Source organism: Lolium perenne, chromosome 4 (genome assembly GCF_019359855.2).
Source record: "Lolium perenne isolate Kyuss_39 chromosome 4, Kyuss_2.0, whole genome shotgun sequence".
NCBI classification, from domain to species: Eukaryota; Viridiplantae; Streptophyta; class Magnoliopsida; order Poales; family Poaceae; genus Lolium; species Lolium perenne.
The window spans coordinates 394,453,075-394,462,213 of NC_067247.2; the positions used below are offsets into that span (position 1 = coordinate 394,453,075).

Here is a 9,139-nt window from a genome sequence, read left to right on the forward strand (position 1 = left end):
TAATTGACGTTTGTGTTTGGCGTGCATGCATGATCAAGGAGTACATGTTGTGTTTCAAAGTACTCCTGACAAGGGGAGTGTGAAATTTTCAGAAATTTAGAAGGAGCTCTTTTTTCCAAGCTACATATGAGTGAGCTAGATCTGGTTTTGTTCTAAGTAATACATTAATTTGTACGATACAAAAAAACAAAAAAAAATGCTCATAGTGCAAAAACAAAACCCTCTATTTTCCTTGAATTAGGGATTATATTAATTTACAATAATGTCCTTACAAACACTGGTACCGAGCTCAGCAATACAGACATGACATCTCTTAACTCCTCCGTGAGGTGGGTTTCTGCTTCTTTAGAATGACTAGATGACCCGTTGCGCTATCGCGCAAATGGCATAATCAAATTAGAATTTAAACCATAAGTTTTAGCTTATTTTGGTATTAAGAATTACCTCAAAATTTAACTGCTTTAGTATCTTGCACACATCGGTGCTGCAGTAAGATATGATAATTTAGTATGATTTCACACCATTGTTTGCAGTTCTTATGCTTATGTATAAGCTCCGGCGGCAAATTATGGTTATTGTATCGAAAGAGATAGCATGGTTAAAGAAACATAAAAGGATAATTACTAATTCCAAGAAGAATGTTTATGCTTATTGTGAGTGGCAAAATAGAAAAAGTTTGGTTCGAGATTTTGAGCCTCTTAACTGATACCACTGCTACCACGGAACGAGAAACTATTGCAAATGTTTGCCCCGCGTAAACAATTTATTGGCTGATACCGTCTATCCCATCACAATTTGCGTTAACGGTACAATTTCTTCCTCTTAACCTATCTCTTAACCTATCTCTCTAACTCTTCGCCTTGATCTGCTACAGCTCCCTTCATCGACTCCACTCCATGTAATCCGCTGACCAAGTACTCCGTCGTGGCCATCCACGCCATCAGCCATCCACTGCTCGCCCCAAGATTTACCTAACAAACTTGATAGAGGACAAAGCCAATTAAACATTTCAGAAACCTAAGAGAATATATTTTCATTTCAGAATCCTAACACTATACATTTAGAGAAATAGTCGGAAATCTTTAAGATCTCAGCTGGAAGATAAGCTAATTTACTGGGAGTCCTTTCAAGCATAGAAACTTTTTCTTTGGTAAACATGTTAACAAGAAACTTAATAATATACATCTGAAGCACCACATTTAACCAGAGTGTATGCCTTCTTTCTTCAAAAACATCCTATTCCAAATGTTTATCCTACAAAATTCTAAAAATTACAAACTATGACTTGCACGCCAGCCCATGAACCGACTACTTCACTTGAAGGAATATGAAACCCTTCTTAACAGCTTTAAACACAACGACGTGCACAACTATCACATATAGGCCTACAGAGTAACCACTACTTTCTCAAAAGTTTGTTCAGATTTTGGTATAAGTTAAACCAAGAAATACGACTAAAATTTGGGAATACTCTTGGTTGATTGCAGCAAGCACTCACCATGGTAAAAAGTTCCATTGCAGCCTCCTGCTTCAGATTGTGTTTCTATCTATAAATCCAATACACCTCCTGTAAGAAATTCATCAAGAACTTCATGAGGAAAAAACATAGATAAATATATAGCTCAATAACTCCATAAATTGATCAAATACAGGGATCTTAATCAAAATTCTGTACATACATATAGATCAAATAAAATAAGAAAATTGTTAAAGTTACAAAGAGGGTTAAGATAAGAATGGAGAGGATCCATGTCCTCAATAACTCCTTCGTTTTGTCCCGTAGAGCCATTGCTTCCCTCGGTGAAGATGGAAGGCTTAATACATCAACATAGATTCTATACACTCTCAAAGCCACCTGGATACAGGAAGAACTTGGTGTATTAGAACCAGATCATTTTAGTTAATTATTGGACAGTAGAATGGCATCATAAGCAACAATAGAGAACCTGAGTAGGAGCCATACCTTTGGAGAGCTTAAAATCAGAGCCAACAGGGCTAAGAAGACCAGCTGCTTTTTCCAAATGATTGGATTCACAATCTTCAATCCATGGTTTTAAAGGCGGCCAGGTGTCCCAAGGCTGGGAGGCGCCTCAACGCCTAGGCGCTCAAGGCGGGTTGCAAGGCGACACCTCTGAGAGGGCTGCGCCAGGGGTAGGAGTCGCCAGAAGCTTGAGAGGAGCTCCCTCCTCTCTCTTCTCTCCCAACCTGATTCCCCTGGTCTGTTCCCCTCTCTCTTCCCTCTCTTTCCCTTGTCCCTGGCACCAATTTCCCTCCCTGCTCCCTCCTCTCTCTTCTCTCCCGCCCCCAATTTCCCTCCCAGCCCGCCAATTTCTCTCTCAATCAGTCGATTATTGTGAGTAATTGGTTCCTCCTTGTCTTCTCTCTCTATTTCCCTCAATTACCGCGGCCAATTTCTCCAATTCCTGCTCCAATTTTGGATTCCCACTCGGGCTGCTCCGTTTCCCGCTCGACCAGGCCATGGCGTCCAAAATCGCCCAGAGCGAGGCCTTCCTTGCCTAAGCGACGACCTGGACGCCTAGGCGGTTCAATTGGGACGCCTTCGACAGCAGTCCAAGGCGAGCATGACACCTTGACCGCCTAGGCGACGCCTTTAAAACCATGCTTCAATCTATATGCAGCCAAAAGTGCTTCAACCAAAAAATGAAGACATGAACAATCAGGGCAAACAATATCGATGTGTTCTGTAGGATATCTCTAGCATTAAGCATATAGGCTGTACCTTTTGGTAGGCCTCTTAGCCATGTATGCATTCTGTTATAAATTTAGCTTGTAATTGTTGGCTGAAGATTCGAAAATACACCAATAATCTGCAAGCTTGTCACATTGCAGCTATCTGTGTAAGCTGATGTTACTTTACAAACATATATTGATTGGGATAATTTCAAAGCTATTATGTCCTATCTTAAGTAACAACATTACTAACACTGAGGCTCTGGTTCCCAATCAACAAACTGCAGCCACCCGCATAAGCTACTACTAATTCACAAACCTATAGCACTTGGGTTAATTTCTAAAGTTGATATGTTCCAAAAAACACACTCTATCAGTAAATTTTAATTCACACACTTATTTTGGTAAAATTTCTTTGTGCATAGTTTCCTTCCTTCCGTTAGGATCTTCATTATGCTTCACTAAGCTCATTATTTTGGATATGTCATAAATCATACATTGTTTCTTTTCACAGTGAACCAACAAAGGACCACCCCAGTAGCTAAGAAACCTTTAAGTGGGACAAGATAATATTCAATAAAAGGTCATACAGAAACCAATCATCCCACTACTTTACCAAACTATGTGGTATTTCACCATTAAATAGCTGCTTGCAGAAAGATCATAGGAGCGGTAACAAATTTAAAAATTGAACAAAAAAGATAGTTCATATAATATAGTAAATTCCACAGTCTGAGATACACTGAGCAAGCTGACAGAAAATTAATACCAGCAAGAGAAGGAATTTCCAATGAACATGGGAACCAGGGGAAGCTAAATGATCCGAAGCCCATGGATCCCATTTGCTTCCAAGATCACTATACCACCCTTTTGTACACCTGATGCCAAAAGCAGAAAAGTGCTATTTAACGTGCTCAGCACGAATCTCGACACCACTGCGGCTAGGATCAATTTGATGGCACGTCATGTATAAAGTGGCACCTAATAGATAGGTGTGTAAAATGGATTTTTCCACTTCATAGCTGATCGTCTCTCATCCTCTCGCAAAAAGGTTGAAAAGAATGAATATATTCCTTATAGCAGATAAAAATATGAGCAAAAATATGAGCAGAACATGTGGAGATGTTAGAAGTGAGGACAAGACATTGTGATTAATATAGGAGCTAACCATCGATAGGAGGATTATCTAGAATTGCAGGCTGGAGGACGCCCTCAATAGTTAGCCAGTGAGATACAAATGCTGTGTCGAGAGTTTGGGTAGAGGAGCTTCAGTAATATGTATGCGGCAGACATATGTCCAATTCATTATCAAAATAAAGAAAGTGTAAATTTATCTGATTCATTTATCAATAATATCCTTGCCTCTTTGAAATCGACCTCCCTGTCATCGATATAGAAGAGATCATTATGGCACACAGCTCTTTTAAACCGCAAGGGGTCACCAGAAGCAAATCCGTATACAGGCTGAGTGAAAATGCAAAGCAATAAAGCATATGGCGTCAGCTAGACTGCTTGAAAACTTCTGAACTTGATTCCAGAACAAAATCAAGGGAAAATGTACCAAGATAATTTAACTACAAAAGTCACATATACAAGGCATACTATGTATAGTTATCTACCAACTCTGCATTTTTATCATCCTATTTTTAGTTGTTGGAAGAAACGCACCTTAACATTCCTGAGCACTATCAACATCGTCTGCGCTCAGAACTGTCCTCTTTGCATGCTTCATACACTTGGGGGGGGCTCCTGGAACAATGCACACCACACTTAAATTAATATAACATAATACCAAGGAGTAATGATATATCTTGAACATGCGAGATTTTGAGCTACAATTAAATACAGAGCATGAATATCATATATTTTCAGGAATCCATGGAAACTTCTCGAGTGATGAAATTAGCATTCGTAGACAGGAGGCGAACTACCTAATTCAATATAACGGAACTACCTAATTCAATATAACTATAAACAACTAATTTCCCACTACTGCAATTTGGTCCACCGTCCTCACTCAACCAGATTGTGAGCTACAATTAAATACAGAGCATGAATATCATATATTTTCAGGAATCCATGGAAACTTCTTGAGTGATGAAATTAGCATTTGTAGACAGGAGGCGAGCTACCTAATTCAATATAACCGAACTACCTAATTCAATATAACTATAAACAACTAATTTCCCACTACTGCAATTTAGGAGGAGCTCACATGGTGTTTAGGCAGATAAGAAAAGTAACATTGTTTTGGCAAATAAGCTCAAGTTTAGCATCTCCTAAGCTCCTAGCCACTTTAATTTAAGACAGATTAACTAAAAACAAATGGCATCTTGTACCAAACAAAAGGATAAGGAAAGCAAAACATACAACTGAAATGAGCAGAACTACATCAAGAAAACAAACATGAATGTACTGTTGTACCTCCAATTGAGCACCTGTTACCTTCATAGCATCGAATGGACAATTCCAAGATCATAGGTCGTTCCCTGAAACCCATAATACCAGACACGTGTTCAAATAAATGGGACCTGAAGTTCATATACAAAAACGTCGCAAGATTATATGTACCATTCATCATGAAACACTTCGGCACTCACAGAAGCCCAATGGATTGAGAGGCATAGAGTCTATATCCTAAAAAACAGTGATGATAACAATGGCACTTTGCTTTTGCAATGCCATAATTCATGTCTTTGTGTAACAGTCACTTAAAAAAATATGTTACGGAGTACATATAATTACATGAAGTGAAAAGTTAATTAAGATGGTCTCTATGCAACAATGATCACGGGGAAGAATGTCATTTCAACTAAATTAACAGTGTTGCGTGGCTGCCACAGTAAACATTACCAACTAAATGTAACAAACTCGTAGGGAGCTTTTACAACTGTGTACAGTACCATTCGCATCTGGATAACATTTTACTCAGAAATTCAAACAGAATAAATCAATAGCATGTACTACTGTAACCATTAGTATGGCCATGGCAACTGGCAAGGTACTACTTAAAGCTTATAACTTATACTACGCCATTTCAAATAGAAAAAAAATCAATAGCGTGCACTAAACCATTAGGATGGCCATGGCAAGGTACTACTTAAAGCTTATAACTATAAAATCATCTTAAATATTATAAATTAACAGTATTATAACTATATCGAGGCCCTTTAACAAACATACTCGCCATGAAACTAAACAAATATTTGTCTTAATTGATTTTAGATGCTACACAAAGCAACCAGATTCTATGGGATTACTTTTTATAGCAAGCCCTAGTGTATTAAGATTTTTCTGAACCATGTCGAATGAAATGGGTCACTCCTATCTTCCTTCATTATGGAACTCTTTTTACATGCTTGTTTCAATCTCCGTCTGTATGTTTTAATAAATATAATAGCATATGAACCTCTGCTTATGTTTGTTTCACCAGAGGCATTTACCCTACCATGAATAAGGCCTTGGTGCTGGTTATCCAAAAAGGGAAAGTGCAAGCTAAAGATATTAATGGCAATATATTCCCTGACATAAGCATCGAGAAGTAAAGAATCATAGGCTACGTACCTAGACACTGACAGTGCCAATCAATCCTTCAGATATCTTTAGCGTACCTTGCAGCGCGGCCAACTGGCGCTGGAAATTTTGGGATAAAAGTTATTAGTATATTGCATTCTAGAGAGACATGGCATTAGCTGTAGACAATAAGCAACATTGTTATGTGCTAGTTCAAATCAGAGAGTATGTATGAACGAATTAAGAACCTGACCAATGTATGAATGAATTAAGAACCTGACCAATGTCTTCCTTACTTCACCTTCTACTGAACAATGGGATGCTGCTCTAGCAGGTAAACCAGTCATCGAAGCGAGTAAAGTAGAAAAAGATAGGAAACCTAATTTCTCGTATACATTCATAAATTCATAAAACTGAACTTCAGTAACTATATATCAAGAATAAGAATAATAATAAAGAGCAAGATAAGAAGTTCTACCAGTACCGAATTGACATGCACAACGCGAGAAAGGGGAATGAATTTTTCATACATGCATTAGAACCGATACATCCTAGAAAAGATGCATCAGCACCAACACTGTGAATCAACAATGCAAACTTTTGAACTGCTCCCGTGTATGCAATTCAATAATCTGAACAGGTACATGGGATGAGAAGGGGGAAATATACCAACACAACACATCAGTTTTGGGACCTCATAGATTTGAAGGGAACACTTCGCTGACAGCGATTAGAATATTAACACGAGCATACTTAATAGTCTTTCTATGTTACCCAACTGCATTGCTGCTGAATAATTTCCTCCGCACATTATAAGGACTCCAAAATGGAAAAAGGAAGTGATTATTGCACAGAAAATAAAAATCTGAACCGAGCCACATGGTCTAAGCAAAGATAAGAGGCATTTTCAGACTATTCTAGCAAGCAATCACTTCCAAGCAAATCATTTAAAGATGACACAAAATGGCTGCAGCTGGCGGTGCCTGGAAACATTATCTGATTTAGTATGAACTCAAACCCGATGATCACTACGGGAGAACCGACGTGTGCCGACGGCCAGGCTATGTGCCGACGGCCAAATGTCGGGGCCGTCGGCACAGAGGCCTCCAGCTACCGGCGACGAAGCTCACCGTCGGCACAGCGGGGCCGTCGGCACAACGCACGGTACACCGACGGCCACCCTCGGCGCAACCTCGGCCGTCGGCACAGCTAGGTGGAGCCCGAAGGTCACCGTCGGCACATCTGCAACCGTCGGTACACGCTCTGACAGGAGGGCCCAGCCGTTAAACTGTCACGGCGCCGTCTGCACTGTGCCGACGGTAGCCCACGGCGCAACGGCGGCCGTCGATACAGGCCGCTGATTCTTTGGGTCCTCCTGCTTCTGTGCCGACGGTGACCCACGGCACAACGGCGGCCGTCGGCACAGCCAAATATGCACATTTTTTGGTTTTTCCTGTTTTTTTTTTGCATCAAAGAGATAATTATTACCCATATAATTATTAATCCATATCATTTTTTTTGTTTATTTATTTCTCACTGCTATTTTGGCGAACCCCTTTGCGAGAAACCTATATATATGTATAAGGGCGGTATAGAACCCCTTCGCCAGAAATCGAACCTCGGAGGGGGTGAATGGCCCACACACGATACAAAATACTTAAGACCCACACACGATACAAAATACTTAAATAACTAGACTCACACACATACCAAAGCGCTTACAGAACTAGACCCACACACGAACCGAAACAGTTAAAGAACTACACCCACACAGAGGAAGCAAAACACTTAAAGAAACTACACCCACACACATGAACCAAAACACTTAAAGAACTAGACCCACACACAAACCAAAGCTTTTAAAGAACTACACCCACACACGAACAAAGCACTTAACACTGGGTCGACACACACATATTAATCAGAGAAGTCGAAATCTTCATCCTCGCTGGGGGTGTCCTCTGAAGCGGTGGTTGTGAGGTTCCACAACCACCGTTCATCATTCTCCCCCCATGTCGACGCCTCTCCTTTGGCGTACTCTGCTTCAACCTCGGCCTTCCTCTGCCGCTTTCCCGCCCTCCTCTCTCTCCTGTACGTCTGCTTCTCCTTCCAGAATGCGCGCGTTGCCTCGACGTCTCCGGGATGGTCTCTGCGCCACTGTGCCATGAACTGCTCGTCCGCCTCGGTGGTATCAATCCGCCGCTGGCCAGCCCTGTACCGCCGCGCTTCACCCTGTGAGCGAAGTAGTGGCTCAGTAGAGAGACTCTGAGCTTCCGTCAGAGACCTGACCTCCGGGAAGTTCATTTCGTGGCGCGGCCGGCCAAACCTCCAAGCCGCAACGTCGTATGCGCGGGCAGCAGCCTCCTTCGTGTAGAAGGTGCCGAGCCACACACGCGTACCACCGGCGGTGATTTCAGCCGCGAAATGTCCCGCAGGCCGCAGGCGAACGCCGATGAAGCCCGTGTTGCTACGGCGACGAGGAGCCATCTCAGCGGCTGCTCAGCTCAGAGGATTTTGTGGTTCTATTGGATGAGAGAAGTGATGAAGGGAGAAATGTTGCTGGTGCTGTTAGTGGAGAAGCCATGGCTATATATAGGCCAACGAGGGGCTGAAACGGCGGGAAAACATGGCGGGAGAGAATGGGCGGGAAAGGGTGGGCGGGAAAAAAGGGCGGGAGAGAAGCAGCGGGAAAGGGTGGGCGGGAAAAAAGGGCGGGAGAGAAGGAGCGGGAAAGGGTGGGCGGGAAAAAAGGGCGGGAGAGAAGCAGCGGGAAAAGGGTGGGCGGGAAAAAAAGGGCAGGAGAGATTACGCATGTATAGGGGGAACTCCCTCGGAGGTGAACCGGAGAGAACCTAGGGATCTTGGGGGATGGTACTTGTTTCCACATGTACCTATGACCTAAGCAAGCTCAAACGTAGGCATACGCCCACCGGGG

At 41.9% G+C, this 9,139-nt stretch overlaps 2 long non-coding RNA genes across 3 annotated transcripts; both read right to left on the reverse strand.

The window, feature by feature from the left end:
• Window positions 1-624: 624 nt before the first annotated feature.
• LOC127297547 (uncharacterized) lies at window positions 625-3,414 on the reverse strand. 2 transcript variants are annotated; one of them, XR_011744181.1, is made up of 4 exons: window positions 2,741-3,414; window positions 1,964-2,648; window positions 1,499-1,855; window positions 625-979 (listed from the first exon to the last, which is right to left on the reverse strand). It is a non-coding gene; the product is annotated as an uncharacterized lncRNA (long non-coding RNA). The 2 variants fall into 2 exon arrangements; XR_007849229.2 differs by having other exon boundaries at window positions 1,964-3,414.
• A 30-nt stretch (window positions 3,415-3,444) lies between these two features.
• Window positions 3,445-7,224, reverse strand: LOC127297548 (uncharacterized). Its single transcript, XR_007849230.2, has 3 exons — window positions 5,116-7,224; window positions 4,360-4,440; window positions 3,445-4,155 (listed from the first exon to the last, which is right to left on the reverse strand). It is a non-coding gene; the product is annotated as an uncharacterized lncRNA (long non-coding RNA).
• Between the last annotated feature and the right edge of the window lie 1,915 nt (window positions 7,225-9,139).